Here is a 12,476-nt window from a genome sequence, read left to right on the forward strand (position 1 = left end):
ATATGACCCTGAAGTGCAGATGAGAGGCCCAGGCTAAAGATAAAAATGTATGAGTCATAAGCATAGAGATGGTATTTAAGCAATGAAGCTGGATGAGCTCACCTAGGGCAGGAAGTAAGGAGAAAGGGAATAGGACCCATAACTGATGATTTTTGGAAGATGCTTAGCTTTAGTTTGGCATATTACTACTCCTTGCTATTTATCAAAGACTGAGAGTAAAATACTAAAATCCTAGAGAGACTTAATTAAGGAATATGCTTAAAGAAATTCAATGAATTATTCTTAGGCATATAGGTATATATAGTTATTCATACACTTAAGAATAATTCATTGCATTTCCTTAAGCATATTCCTTAATTAGATGACCCCCCACGAAAATTGGCATCAAATGAAGGGCCTTGTATCTTTCCATATAATGAAAATGTAAGTAGAATATGCATTGCATAAATGGTACATGAATCGTTTGCTCTTCTGAACATTTTACATCCTTTTTCAAGTTAACTGCTAGTTGACTTATTTAAAGTGGTGGTTGTCAATCACAGCTGCCCAGCAGAATCATCTGACCAGCTGGTTAAAACTATGGACCACTAGGACCCCACCCAGAGAGATTTAGTAGGTCTGGGCTGTTTCCAGGAATCTCTGTTTTTAACAAAGACCCCCAAGGGATTCTGATGGCCATGGTTCAGCATTTGGTAACCACAGTTTTTCTGGATTATATCAAAGGCAAACTTGAGCTCTGCACCATGCAAATAAATAATCAATTTTCTAAACTGACAGGGATCTAAATTGGCAAGGTTGGGGAAGGATATAAATGTTTTGCTTATACAGGCAACAGGATTATTGACTTATCACATGCTTGCTTCCTTCCTCTTCCTTCCTCTCTTCCACCCCCATTAAGGCCTGAAGATCTTAGTTCACACAAATCTTTCAGCCAGTGCACATATATGTCCTGCTCACATACACACATAACGTCTTTCTCCTTCCCTCTCTCTCCATCTTGCACATACACACACACGCTCTCTTCTCTATTTACCTTCACCAACACTGCCTCAGTTCAAGTTCTTGTCAACTTTCACTCAGGCCATGCTCACAGTTTCCTAATTTCTTTCTTTGCCAGACCAGCCACTATCACCTCTAGTCCATTCTCTAGGTGTTAACTGCTGGAATTAACTTTCATAAACTAAGCCTGATTCCCTCAGGCTCCTTCTCTATGAGAAAATTCTCTATTGCCTATTGGAAAAATTCCAAACCTCTTGGCGTAGCATTCAATCACTGTTATAGAGTGATACCAGTGTTCTTTGTCAGTGAGGCTTCCTCCATTACCGATACCAATTCGCTTGAGCCCCATCCATACCTACGAATCCACACTTGTTTCTTCACACCTGCCTCTCCACACCTGCCCTCCCACACCTGTCTAGACACCTCGCCCTTTGACACCTGCCTGTACACACACCTGTCCATACACACCTCCATGCCTTGGTCGGAAATTCATTCATTCCTAGAACTGCCTGGTCAACTCTTCCTCATCCATTAAGAACCAACTCAGATGTTCCCTTTCCTCTAAAGTCTTCCTCAGCTCCATAGCCAGAGCCTGTTATTTCTTCCTTTATTCTCAGTGTAGCAATTTGCACATATCTTTATTGGGACATTTACCATGTTTTCTTGTAATTCTTTCTTTCTTTCTCACCAATCTCCTAAATCAAACTGTAAAATTATTCACCATTCTATGCATAGTGCCTAGCTCTATGTCAGGCTTAGAGTTTGGGTCTTCAATAAATATGTGGAGAGATTTTTTTTCTCTTTCCTTGCTGTCAAGCTTTCAATAAGCTGGGTTCTTAAAGTGATCAGTGTTTCTGTCTGTAGCAGCCCATCTTCTGTCTTCTGATTTATTTGCTGATATCTAGGAAAGCACATAGCTGAGCTTATTAGAATTTCACAAAAAACAAGAGGTAATAGTTTCCTAGAGGGCACCAGAGTGACTCTCTTTGAATAAAATGCATCGGCGTTAGTATGTGGTCTTCCTGCAGTCTCATATCTTGCTTCTTTCTGGGTTCTCAGTATGTTCTGAAGATTTAGGCTCCTGTGTAGTTATCTATGGACAAGTAAGAAATATATATTATGCAAATTGAGCCATGTTGTTTATTTTTTTATTCCCCAAAATTAAAATAAAAAACAACAGGAAAGAGAGGCCATGAAAATTCACAGAAGGTTCTTTTTCTGTTGCTTATAACAAAGTACCTGAAACTACGTAATTTATAAATTAAAGAAAACATTTCTTACAGCTATGGAGGCTGAGAAGTTTGAGGTTGAGGGCCCTCATCTGGTGAGGATCTTCTTGCTGGTGGGGACTCTGCAGAGTTCTGAGATGGTGCAGGGGAACACATGGCAAGGAGCTGAGCATGCAAGCTCAGGTCTCTCTTCCTCTTCATATATATGTATACACACACACACACACACACACACACACACACACTCATATTTATTTATTTATTTATTTTTGATACAGGGCCTCTCTTTGTCCCCCAGGCTGGAGTGCAGTGGTGTGATCACAGCTTACTGCAACCCCTGCCTCCTGGGCTTAGTGATCCTCCCACCTCAGCCTCCCAAGTAGCTGTGACTACAGGTGTGCACTGCCACACCAAGCTAATTTTTTAATTTTTTTGTAGAGACAGGGTTTCATTATATTGTCCAGACTGGTCTTGAACCTGGGCTCAAGTCATCCATCCTCCTCGGACTCCCAAAGTGCTGGAACTACAGCTATGAGCCACTGCACCCAGTACCTCTTCTTATAAAGCCACCAGTTCTACTCCCAAATAACTACCAATCCATTAACCTATGAATGGATTAATCCATTCATAAGGGCAGAGCCCTCACGATCCAATCACCTCTTAAAGGTCCCACCTCTCAATACTACTACATTGGAGATTAAGTTTCAACATGAGTTTTGGAGGGAATGAATATTCAAACTGTAGCAATAGGTATACTTGACCTGGAGTCCACAGACAGACATTAGGCAATCCATGAGCCCTTGCTGCATTGTATGCAACATGCATGCGCATGCATGTGAATTCTAGGGGTAGGTTCCATAATTTTTATAAGGTTCTCAAAGGGTTCTGACACCCATAAGAATTAGGACCCACTAATTTGGAATATATTTTTGTGCCTTTTGAAAAAATGTTCGTATTTAAAATTAACACATGAATCTTAAAAGGCCTTGGGAATGTGAGTAATTTTAATGCTATATGCTGTTTTTCATGTCCTCCAATCTTCCCAGGAATCTCCAGACTTGCATTCTTCACCCATTATTTTAGCCTCCAACCCAAGAAGAGAGCAAAGTGGTATTATTTCTAATAGGTCCAGTAAATAAACACAGCAACTGTTGCATTGGATCACTACAAAACCACTCCCCACGGCCCCAGGGATTAAATAATAAAAGAAAATGCTTTCTGCTAAACCACAAATCATAGAAAATATTCTCACTGGGATAATTTACACAGATTACTTCTTAACCAATTGGTTGTTTGAGCTGATCATATTGATCACTAAAGCACTGTGCAGACTTTCTTCTGGGTTTGGAAATGTTACAAATGCATCGTGAGGCCCAGGGCCTTTGCCACTGACTGACTCACTAGCTTTCAAATGCAGCTTAAGAAATGCTTGGTGATCTTAAAGCCAGAGTGAGCATGTTTTGCCTACAAAACAGTTGTCTTCAATCTTTCATGTCAACAGGTAGAAATTACCAGGACCCATCTAACATTCTTTGAGCAGTGCTGCCACCAGAGTCTGCTGGGAAAAGGAGATGAGGCACCACTTGAGGGTGGGTGGCCTTGATGGCTTCATCTCCTCACCTTTCCCTACTGTTCCCAACTTGTTCTTCCTCATATATTTCCATTTCATTGAATGATGATCATTCAAACACTTAACTAAAGAGAAGAATACAAGCACCATCTTATTTCCTCTCTCTCCTTTCTCCTCACCTCTAAGTCCTGTTGAGTCAACCCTCTTATCTTCTTTTATCTGTCCATGTCCTTTGGTTTGGGACACTGAAGTCTCTCATCTGGATGAAAGTAGTGGTTTCCTAACTAGTTTTCCTTACTCCCGCCTTGCCCTGACTCCAGTTCAAAGAAATTTCTCAAAGCACAAAACTGGCCATCCCTTTCTTGTCCTCCCTCATGCTCCTTTTCCACCACTACTCCACCCAGAGCTCAGCAAATAAATGATGAACACACTTCAGTCTGAAGAAGAGTCAGACTGAGAGCCAGCAGGATGCCCAGGGGTCTGGCCACACCTGGTTGACATAGAGCCCACCATTCTCTGGGTAACTGCCTGCTTGGTTGTTGGTCTCTACCAGCTTGTGAACCCTGGGAGAGCGGGAGCTGGGTCTTGTTTATAGCTATAGCTGTTTTCTACCAAAGTGCCTGGCACATGGTAAGTAATCAGTACATATTTAATAAATAAATAAATACAACTTGAAGACAACAAAAAATACTTTTTGATGGCAATGTGGATAATGAAAGTACAAGTTTCCTCCTACTAAGGTAATCGATGGGATAGAAATAATCTGAGCATGTCTTTTTCTGACGTTTACTAATCCTCACTTAAGTTCAGTAATTTTTAGTACAAAATACTTTTCCTTGGATCCCAAATAGTAATGAGAGGCACAGCTGGGGTTCTAGACCTCACTTCTGATTCTAACTCCTTGCATTCAATTTACCGTGCTACGTTACATAGAGGATAAGTGAAGGGGGCCAGTTGGTGGTATATCTGTAATTAGAATGAGGTTCTTCTCATTCTAAAGAAATGGTGATATTGTATAATTACCTAAGTCATAAATGTGTTATTTTATGCGTAGCAAAGTTTATTACATTAGCTTCAAAGCCTAAGCAGCTCCACACAAGACACCAGACATTCACATTCATCTAGGGCTGGAGGGCATAATTCAACACACCTTGTCTGCCAAATCTTTCCTGTGCTTGAACTAGAGACAAAATGAGGAGCTCCTAAAATAGTTGACAATTTCTAATTCATTCTTTTATTTCCAGTGCCTTTGTCCAAATTGTAATAGCATAATTCTGATAAACAAGTACAGGTATCCTTTCCAGGTATCTAGGTGCCAAGTGCCCATCTGCCTAGTGGGCACAGGGTGGATTGGGTAGTATTACATGTACTTTTCCATTCTGCCCCAGGCTGCATGTCCTCATTCATCCTAGGATAGAGTGTTCTTCTTTGCTACAAGTTATGGGGCTACAAAATCCAAATTGAAGCTGAGCAAGAGGTTTAGGAAACTCAATTTGAGAAAAGCCCTCCTTGGTAATAATAATTTTTTAATTACTTATTTTCAACCTTATTTTTTATTTAAGGAAACTCTTCTTCCATCCTCTGAGGCTGTGGGGAAATAGGAATCATTGTCTCAGCCCCACTACAGAAAAGACCTGTGACCCAGACTGGCCAATCTGTGTACTGGACCACAGTGGCTTGTTCAAATTTTAGCGCAGAATTAGAGTCTTGTAGGATTAATATTTGAACACAAAGAGAAAAATTCTCTTTCCTTTGAGGGTACTAAGGTTGAAGCCTGCAGATAGATGACTCCTAGTAACCATTTTGCCATTTGTTCAGATCTTATCTGCAAAATGAGGTTAACAAACACAAGTGATGATGATGGTAGTGGTGGTGGTGATGACACAAGACATTTATTGAGTGTTACTTATATACCAATAACTACCCTAAGTGCATTACACTTAGAGCATATTAACTCATTTAATCTTCACAAACCATATAATTATGATTACTGTTATTATGCTTATAATGATTATTGCTATTTTTATCCTCTTTCGCAGAGGAGAAAACTGACACACTGAAGTGTTGAGTAACTCAAGGTTTAAAAACCTATTAAGTGGGAGAGGCACAATTTGAACCCAGGCAGCCTGGCTCTTGAGCCCATGTTCTTATCATTTTACTCTGCTGCCTCTAACAGTACTGGCCAAGGAGGAGGAGGAGGACAAAGAGAAGAACTAGGTTTCCAGGATACTGTGAAGCCCTTGGATCCAGCCGTGTCTGAACTTAGGGCACCTGGATTCTCGGTTAAATGACCCAATACATCACAATTGTTATTTAGCCAGTTTGAGCTGAGTTCCTATTCCTTGAAACTTGCCTAAAATACTCTACCACCAGCATCTCTCATTCTGATTGTGCCTTATCATACTGCTTTACCATAAAAAATAATAATTTACAAAATAATACTAGAGCATTGTAGAAATTTGGAAAATGCAAAAGGATACCACAAATGAAAAGAAATTGCATATGATACAGCCAACTTGAGATTATTATTATTTTTGTTTTCTTCCAGTCTGTTTTTAAATCATGTACATATACACATGTAAAGTTGTATATGTTTCTTGTCTTTCCTTTTTCTTTTAACACTACATTAAGTATAGTGTTATTCCCCTATATTAAATAATACGTGTTCCCCTATATTAAATATTTTTGAGACCATAATTTTAATGGCAATATAATTTGTGTGCACACGTGTGTGTGTTCATGTGTATGCGTGTGTGTGTGTGTCTTTCCATCCAACTTCCGTGTGCTTCCTAGTGCTTTACCTCTTTCCTGATTTCACCTTCTGCTCTGGAGCCAGGAAGGATACCAAAGGCTATAAGAACAATTTTGGCCTCTGCCTAAGCTCCCTGGCCTTTGTCTCAGTGTTCAGGGCCTGAGGACCAGTCCCACAACTCACATCAGCTCATGCCACAACTCAGTTTCTCAGGCAGGAAGGTGACTATGTTAGAGGCAGAGGCTATCTTGCTGTTCCCTGTCCCTCTGCCCATGAGCAGAAGTCACCCAGACTCTGCAGCCAGTAGGTTGGGAATAAGACAGGCTCAAGGAAAGGCCCAAGCCTCTGTCACAGATCAGTAAGCATAAAGCTAGGATGGCTCAGCTGCTCCAAGCACGATTTATTCTAAGGCATGCAGAGTTCCCAGTTAGCACAGTAAGAAATCTTTTGTTCCTGCCTTTTTAACTCCACACATCAATAATAATTTGCTTGGCAAAGCCCAGGGTTCTAGGCCTAAATATGCAAGCCACCAGGGGGAAACACAAGGATAACATTGAGAAATTAGCTTTAAAATACCAATAAACTCATTTCACTGTATTCCTCCCAGTCAGTGCTGTATAAAGGCTCATAACATTTATGAAGCATTAAATGCCACATAAATGACTAGTTATTGATGTGTAGATGAGAAAGAGAGAAAGTGATGGAAAGAGTAAAAATAGAACAACTGTACATGATGCAGATGGCAGTTCCATATTCAATAAATCTCTGGGTGTCACCCAAAGCCATGAGCAGTGGTGAATTAAGATTACAGGCTTTTAAGCCCCAACCAGCATACCTAAGGCAAAAGTTAGAAACAGAAGGGGTGCTAGGTAGTCCATGGTGAAGGAGAATATGAAGCCAGACGAATTTAGGACAGGGCAGTCATAGCAACTCAGGTATGATCGTGAAAGTAAAAGCATCCCTCTATCCTTTCATTCATCCATATTTCATTAACTCTCAGCTAACCTATTACTATTGCAAATATTAATGACTCAGTTTGAGACTTACTACTAATTACTATCATTTATTGAGGACTAACTTTGTGTCAGGTTTTTCACAAATTGTTTTTACAGGAATCATCTCATGTTTTATGTATAACCATCATAACCATCCTATGAATTGGATGTCTCCATCTCTACCTTATTGATGAGAAAACTGTAGCTCAGAGAGCTAAAGCAACCTGTGGAAGGCCTAGCAGAGGGCATGTGTCAGATCCACAGATCCATCAGTCCAGCCTGTCCTCTCCTCCATTGTGTAGTTATCAAGTTCCTACCATTTACCAAGCTTTGATGAGACATTGGGCTACAAACGGACATTAGCCATGCCCCCACGACACTAATTCCTGGCATAGGTAAAGCTGGAAATGAGCAGATGATGCCTCAGAGTCAAAAAATTGATAGTTTCAGTGGCTGTCCCTGGAAAACCCAAAAGGCAGTGTCCACTGGGTCATGGCAACTTCAAAAAGAGATACTTGACTCTGTTTGAATGGGTTAGGGATAACTCAACCTGGACCTTGAAGAGTGATGAGTCTTGTTCATGAGATAGGTAGGAAACATACTCTAGGTGGGGGCAACAGCACAGGCAAAGACACGGAGACTTGGAAGGGTGTGGCTCTAACAATTTAGAGACCACACAGCAGAGGTGAGAGGATGTGGGAACCAAAACATCACCTCTACCAAACTGCACGTGTTTATGTACAACTGACTGCAGCTGAGCCTGAATGTGCAAATAGGTCAGTGTCACTGCAGAGGTGACAATGAGATGGCCAGGGCCTGCTCACAGTCCCCTACCTAAAGCCTCCACCCCACAACCCCAGTCTCATTATACTGGATCTCTTTACTTTTTCACAGCACTTAACACTGAAATGTTATATTGTTTGCTTCTTTACTGGTTTATTGCTTCTCTCCCCACCAGAATATAAGCCTTCTGAGTGCAGAGATTTTGTCCAATTTGTTCTCTGCTCTTTCATCACTACTTAGAATAATGTTTGGCATGTGTTAGACCCTTGAAATTTGCTGGATAAATAAATGCACCTGACAGAGAAAAGGAGGAAGATCTTGCTGCTAGTAAGGGGTAGGAGCAATGGAAGTCCTGTTATAGAACAGGGTCCTGTCACTCACCTGGGACTCATGGTTTCTCTCTAATCACTTTTAAGTGATTTGGAATCAAAACCACTTTTATTCCCCTTGAATGACTTGTAAAGCTTAAAAAGCAGGAGTCCTTTGCTTGCATCCGTGTGCTTTCTCCTGCCCACCTTCAAATGCTGGAAGGCAAATTGCTTGCATTTGGCCACACTTCTCCCTCCTGTGCCCATGGCAGACATTGCAAATCAATCATGGCAATTTTTCTTGTGGCCTTAGAATCCTTGTCAATGCAACACTCCAGACAGACACTGCTAATCCATAGGAGGTGGCATTAGAGATGACATCTACTTTTCATTCTGAGCATGAAAAGAATTAAACAGATGTGAGAAGGGAGCAATATCCTTCTCACAAGGAGAAAGGGACAAATCCATATTCCATGGAAATATTGTAAGCTTTATGTCTTCAGACTTGCGTAACAGTGACAAACAGAAGAGCTTGCAGATGACACAGCATGGTGATTATGAACATAACTATCGATGTCAAGCTGGCTGGCATCCAGTTTTAGTTTCTATCGTTCCTAACCATGTAGCTGTAAGCAAACCACTTAACCTCTTGAAGCCTCAGTGTCCTCATCTGTACAATAGAACTAATAACTGCATCAAGTTGCCGTGGAGGAAACAATAATCCATGTTGGACCTGGCGTGATGGCTCATGTCTGTAATTCTAGCACTTTGGGAGGTTAAGACAAGCAGATCGCTTTAGCTCAAGGGTTTGAGACCAGCCTGGGCAACATGGTGAAACCTCATCTCTACAAAAATTTTTAAAAATTAGCTGGGTGTGGTGGCACACACCTGTGGTCCTAGCTGCTTGGGAGGCTGAGGCAGGAGGATCACTTGAGCCTGGGAGATCGAGGCTGCAGTGAGCCGAGATTGTGCCACTGCACTGCACTCCAGCCTGGGTGACAGAGTGACAATCTGTCTCAAACAAACAAAAAAAATCCATGTACAGCACCTAACCCAGTGCCTAGAACACAGGAGGTAATAAATATATATCAGTTATTGCTTTTTTTTTTAAATTGACAGATTAACAAGTATAAAGGTCACTAGGGGCTGAGTCTTGAACTCCAGAAATATTTCAAATGAAATGTTCTGCTTCCTATTAGGAAAATGTAAGACAAGACCACTTTCCACTCAACCCCAAGAAGCTTTCTATTTACTTTGTCCAATTTTTATTCACATCTAAACCACTATTATAAAAACATTAAAGAAAACATTTTAAACAATAAGCATTTACCCATAATCACAGCCCTCATACACAACTCATTTCATTTTTCACGTTTCTTTCCAGTCTTTTCTCAAAAGTAGAGTTTTTAAAAATATGATAATCTTGATCTTGTTTTTTTCTATTAATTCTCTGAACCAAGAGATTTTATTTTTAGGCTTCTCTCCATGATGGTTGCCACACGCAGGTAACTTGATCTGTCTTGGGCCCAGTGCCCTTGTCTGTCAAATGGGAATAATAACAGGAGCATTGCTGGCCTCATAGCTTGTTAGATGGAGCAGATGAGAAAATGGATATGAAAATATGAAGTCAAAAACATAACTGTTGTAGTCATCTCAAAGGAGAGTTATTTACAGGAGCCAGTGAAATGACAAATGTGAAGGAACTTATGTAAAGTGGTATTTTTAAGTGAGCAGGGAATAGAGAGTTGAAATGTAAAATTTAAATAAGATTAGAAAATAATACATTAAATTGTAGATATGATTTAAAGTGCTTCAAAAATGATGGCAAATATCACTCAAATAACTCCCTCTGGCAATTATGGTAAATTGTTGGATTTTTTTGTTTTGTTTTGTGTTTCTTTTCCTCTTTTCTGCAATACATTTTAGATTTAATGGCCATTTTTCTCTACCTTCATAAATAATACAGTATCCTCCAGGGTCCTCAAATATTTAGTGAACATATTAAACAAAATCATTTATAAGTTGCACTACGTAGTAAAGAAAAAATAGCAAACTGGAATCACAGGCAAAAGTAGATACCTAAATGGATGTGTATAAAACCCTGACATTAACAGTCACTTCATGGTCCTGGAGCTTGCCCCAAGGAATCTTCTGCCATCAAAGTATTAGTGAGCAATGTTGAATTTACTGAGGATCTCATGGGGGAGATGACGGAGGGTTTATCATATGTTATGGTTTGGATGTCTCCTCCAAGTCTCACGTTAAAATGTAAACCCTGATGTTGAAGGTGGGGCCTGGTGGGAGGTATTTGGGTTACGGAGGCAGATCTCTCATGAATGACTTGGCGCCCTCCTCATAGTAATGAGTGAGTTCTCACACTGAGTTCACGCAAGATCTGGTTGTTTAAAAGAGTGACACTTTCTCTCTCTCTGTCTCACTCTCTCGCGCTCTCCCCATGTGTCACACCTCCTCCCACTTTACCTTCCATCATGAGTAAAAGCCCCCTGAGGCCTCACCAGAAGCCAAACAGGTGCCAGAGCCAGGCTTCCTGTACAGCCTGTAGAACTATAAGCCAAATACACTTCTTTTCTTTATAGATTACTCAGCCTCCAGTATTTCCTTCATAGCAGTGCAAGAATGGACTAATGTAGAAAATTCGTACTGGGGATGAAGCATTGCTATGAAGATACCTGAAAATGTGGAGGCAGCTTTTGAACTGGGTAACAGGCAGAGGTTGGAAAACTTTGGAGGGCTCAGAAGAAGACAGGAAGACCAAGGAAAGTTGGGACTTCTGAGAGACTTGTTAAGTGGTTGTGAACACAATGCTAATAGAAATATGGACAGCGAAGGCCAGGCTGACAAGGTCTCAGATGGAAATGAGGAACTTATTGGGAACTGTGCCAAAGGTCACCCTTGCTCTTTGCTATGCCTTAGCAAAGAGCTTGGCTACATTGAATCCATGCCCTGAGAATCAGAAGATGTAGGGTAGCTGGTAGAAGAAATTTCTAAGCAGGAAAGCATTCAAGATGTGACATGGCTGCTTCTAACCACCTAGGATCAGAGACAAGAGCAAATAAATGACTTAAATTGGAACTTATATTTAAAAGGGAAGCAGAGCTTACAAATTTGGAAAATTTGTAGGCTGGCCATGTGGTAGAGAAGGAAAAAGCATTTTTAGGGGAGGAATTCAAGTGGGCTGTGGACCAATCACTTGCTAGAGAGATTAGCATGACTAAAAAGAGGAAAGTGCTAATACCCAAGAAAATGAAAAAAAAAAAAAAAAGCCTCAAGAGCATTTCAGAAGTCTTCAGGACAGTCTCTGCCATCACAGGCCCAGAGAGAGGCCTATAAGAAAAGAATGGTTTCAGGAGCCAGACCCAGGGCCCCACTGTCCTGCACAGCCTCAGGATGCTGCTCTCCACATCCTGGCTGCTCCAGCTCAAAGCAGCCCAGGTACAACTCAGGACACTACTTCGGAGGGCACAAGCTATAAGCCTTAGAGGCTTCCATGTGGTGGTAAACCTGCAGGTACACAGAATGGAAACATGAAGTAGGTTTGGCAGCTTCCACCTACATTTCAGAGGATGTATTGGAAAGCATGGGTGCCTAGGCAACAGTCTGCCACAGGGGCAGAGCCTCCAAAGAGAGACTCTACTATGGCACTGCCAAGGGAAAATGTGGAATTGAAGCCCCACACACAGTCTCCACTGGGGCACTGCCTAGTAGAGCTGTGGGAAGGGGGCTATTGCCCCCTAGACCCCAGAATAGTAGAGCCACTGTCAGCTTGCACCTTGAACCTAGAAAAGCTGCAGCCTCTCAATTCTAACCCATGAGTGTAAA

The sequence above is a fragment of the Pan troglodytes genome, chromosome 4, assembly GCF_028858775.2.
Source record: "Pan troglodytes isolate AG18354 chromosome 4, NHGRI_mPanTro3-v2.0_pri, whole genome shotgun sequence".
NCBI classification, from domain to species: Eukaryota; Metazoa; Chordata; class Mammalia; order Primates; family Hominidae; genus Pan; species Pan troglodytes.